We start from the raw sequence: 4,298 nt of genomic DNA, 5'->3' as shown, positions 1-4,298 counted from the left end.
ATATTCACCTCTAAATTCATTCTTTAAATTTATCTTTCAGTCCTTGGTGCTTAAGACTTAGAATTGGCAGACTCCTATTCAAGTTCACTGACACTCCAGTCAGTTCATTAGTGAATAGACAGCTTATAATAAAAAGCAATCTCTTTACTCTCTTCAGAGAAACTACCTCAGCAGGATTTGAATGGGCACTGGGGAAGAACACTCCCTTTCAGTAAAATAAAGTTACTCAAAGTGACCTCTCTCTTTAGTTCTCAGAAAATCTTTCAAAGAAACTAAAGTTGAAAATACACAGAGAAGATGAAAGAATTGGCCCAAAAAAATGACATGAAGTGATGATCTTTTGTCCTTTATGCCCTTCTATCTTGGAGTTACATTCCATTGTGCATTGCTGTATCCTAAACTAAAATGCACTAGTAAAAGTACGCTTCAGCAATTTTAGTAGATTAAAAAAAAATCTCTTTGATATTTACATTTTAAGTGATAAAAATGTGACATTATAAAACATTGCTTTATGGCATGTTACTTTATGAAGATCCAATAGGGAGCAGGGTTAATATCTACTTTTTATGGTTGCTGTGTATATTCAACCTTACAATATCTTCTCAAAGGTTAGTATCAAACGAAATCTGTTTCCATAGAGTCGATTCTGACTCATGGCAACAGTCCGCTCTACAGGATGTTCAAGGTTATTTGACCTTTCAAAAGCAGATCTATTGGCCTTTCTTCTGAGATACAACTGGGTGGATTCAAACCACGAATCTTTCAGTTAATAGTTGAGCACTCAACCATTTATACTACCCAAGGAGTCTTCAGAGGTTGGTAGAGGTCAGCTTTTATTATTTTTTCATTACAAGCTAAAAGTGGAATAGAGTTGTTAGATACTGAATATCATCCCAGAAGCATGTAGAACATACAGATATATGACTAAGAGTTGCCTGGGGTAATTTATACTAAATCAGCATTTTCATACTCACAGATTAAAAGCAATGGCTTTGGAAGAACTACTTCTTAGTCAAGTATTTTTGTGTAATCTCCCATATTAAATGTGTTTCCAGAACTAAATACAAGTAACATACAAACAAACACTTCTGTGAATTCCTGCAATCAAAAACAGCAACAAAAAATTTAATTGTATTTAGCTCAGCAGCATTTCCTGTTGAACTTTTTAATTGTTTAAGTAAATACCTGTATATCTTAACAAAATGCATTTTGGGAAATGCTCTGTTAAACTATACCATCTCTCTTTATAAATTGAATGTGTCTGGGACCAATGGGTGTAGGAAGAAACATAGGTGATCATTTAGGTAAACAGGGCACACTATCATTTATTCTAGTAATCACTATATGTAGTTTGTTTTGAAACGTTTCTTACACATTCCCCTAATCTATCAAGTCCTTGAGCCCCAAGAAAATTGCACCTTCCCTATCTTTCCAAAGGATACTTTGTTATTCCAAAAGAGAAAGAACAATCAATCCACTCTACCATTTGTACACCTATACTGGATTCCTGGTGTCCTGCTGTAAGATCAGCACTAGATTGCGAACCTCAAGTTCAGCAGTTCAAATCCACCAACTGCTTCTTGGAAACCCTATACAGGGTTGCTACAAGTCAGAACCATCTCAATGGCAATTAACAGCAACAACAACTTATACTGGTGTGATGCTGTGGGTTAATGCACTGCACTGCAAAGTCGGTTTGAACCATAAGGTAGGCAGTTCAAGCTCACCAGCCACTCAGAAGAAACCCTACACAGGTTCTCTATGACTCAGCAATACTTACCAACAACAGCAACAACCACTTATACTATGATGGGAAAAGGTGCTATATATAACATAAATATAAATATAACATTGAGCTGTTTCAATAAAACAGAAGCAACACTGGAAGCACTCACATGAAAGTATCATGTTTTTTGTTTGTTTGTTTGTTTTGTTTTGTTTTGAGGAACTAACGACAGTCTTTATTGGGCTCAGACCAGGAGTCCACGGGTCTTGAGAACCTCCATGTATTTATCGATCTTCTTCTCCAAGTTCTTTTCGTCCTGTTTCCGATGCCTCATAAACTGCTGCTTCTTCCAGTATTGGATCTTGGCCTTCTCCTTCCTCTTCTCCTCCAAGGTGGTGGTCACCGCATGATACTTCCAACCCACCTGGTGTGCTAGAAGACCCAGGTAAGCAAACTTCCGAGTGGGCTTGAGTCGCACAACCTTGAGCGCAGCAGGAACCACCATCGGCTTTTTCTTGTCATAGGGGGGTGGGATCCCTTTGAACACCTTGAGGCGGTCGATTGCAGCCTGGCCACGCTTAGTCTTGTGGGGCAACATAACTCGCACTGTCCGCCAAAAAATGCGCCTGGGGGCCCTGAAGTGGTATGGGCCTCAGGATGGGTTGGTGTTCATTGGCTTGTGAAGGAAGGCCAAGTACTTCAACTTGTTTCGGTAGAAGTTGCCAGAAATGTTGATGCCTTCACAGCACACGACCACTACCTTCCGGTCCAGCAGCACTTGCTTGGCCACAATGGCCGCCAGGCGGCCCAGTAGATGTCCTCGGCCATCGAGCAGCAAGACCTGCCCCCTCTGTCATCTGCGGCAGCTGTCTAGGCTCAAGATAATTTGAAAACAGCTACCTAGCCAACTGACTGGAAGAGATTCATATTTGTGCCCATTTCAATGAAAAAAGGCAATGCAACAGAATACAGAAATAAACAATATCATTAATATCACATGCAAATAAATTATTGCTTAACATAATTCAAAAACGGTTGCAGCAGTACACCAATGGAGTTGCCAGAGAAAGTTAAACTGAAGATGTGGATATCATTGCTGATGTCAGATGATCCTGGCTGAAGTCTAACTAAGAAAAAAAGTTTAACTCTGTTTTATTGATTATATTAAGACATTTGACTGTATAGATCATAACAAATTATGGGTAACATGAAAAAGAATGGGAATTCCAAAACACTTAATTGTGCTCTTGAGAAACCTGAACATATAACGAAGCTGTCAAATAGAACAAAGAGTGACTGAATGATTTAAAATCAGGAAAGGTGTGTGTCAGGGTTGTGTCCTTTCACCATACTTATTCAATCTGTATGCTGAACAAATCATCCAAGAAGCTGGGTTATATGAAGATGGAAGTGGCATCAGCTTTGGAAGAAGATCCATTAACAGATTGTGATATGCAGATGATACAACCTTACTGACTGGAAGCAAAAAAATATTTACTGATGAAGATCAAAGACTAAGATGGTCCTACACCATCTTCATAGTCATTGTGAGCCCATTGCTGCAGGCACTATATCAACCCATCTCATGGAAGTTCTTCCTCTTTTGTTGCTGACCCTCTACTTTTCCAAGCATGATGTCCTTTCTAGGGCCTGATCCCTCCTGATAATATGTTCAAAGTGCATGAAACGAAATCTCTACATCTTTGCATCTACAGAGCTTCTATACCTTCCAAGGCAGATTTGTTCCTTCTTCTGGTTGCTGTTGCTGCTAAGTGTTGTCAAGTCAGTTCTGACTCATAGCAGCCCTGTATAGGGTTTCTGAGAAATGGCTGGTGAGTTTGAACTGCTCACCTTGCATTCTATCACATTATCCTGCAGCGCCACACCAGAACTCTAGTATACAGTATTAACATTTTCAGCATTCTTCACTAATATCATAATTCAAAGGCATCAATTCTTTCTCAGATTTACTTGTTAATTTTTCAGCTTTTGCATGCATAGGAAACAATTGAAAATACCTTGACTTGATTCAGACACACCTGAGTTCTGAAAGTGACATCTTTGCTTCTTAGTACTTTAAAGCGGTCTTTTACAACACATTTACTCAATGCAAGAGGCCACTTGATTTCTTGGTTGCTGCTTCCGTATTTTGGATTCAAGTAAAATGACATTTTCAATATTTTTTTCTGTTTCTTATGATGCTACTTATTGGTTTAGTTGTGAGGATAGTTTTTGTTTTCTTTACAATGAGATGTGACCTATACTGAAAACTGTAGTCTTTGATCTTCATCAGTAAATATTTTTTTGTTTTTGTTTCCAGTCAGTAAGGTTGTATCATCTGCATATCACAATTTGTTAATGAATCTTCCTCCAAACCTGATGCCACTTCCTTCTTCATATAACCCAGCTTTCCACAGTGCTACACCAGGACTCCACATATATGTTGTTGTTGTGAAGTGCCATTGAGTCAGTTCCAACACATAGTGACCCTGTGAAGGGTTTCTGAGGAGCCGCTAGTGAGCTTGAACCACTGACCTTGAAGTGCAAACAGCTTTGCAGTCTGGTGCATTAA

General features: G+C 38.9%; 1 pseudogene; it reads right to left on the bottom strand.

Moving 5' to 3' along the window:
- Window positions 1-1,970: 1,970 nt before the first annotated feature.
- Window positions 1,971-4,298, bottom strand: part of LOC102810644 — an 8,471-nt pseudogene continuing 6,143 nt past the window's right edge.

The sequence above is a fragment of the Chrysochloris asiatica genome, unplaced genomic scaffold (assembly GCF_000296735.1).
Source record: "Chrysochloris asiatica unplaced genomic scaffold, ChrAsi1.0 scaffold00006, whole genome shotgun sequence".
Lineage (NCBI taxonomy): Eukaryota > Metazoa > Chordata > Mammalia > Afrosoricida > Chrysochloridae > Chrysochloris > Chrysochloris asiatica.
Note: the sequence above shows the minus strand (reverse complement) of the source record. Positions and strands in the feature narration are given on the sequence as shown.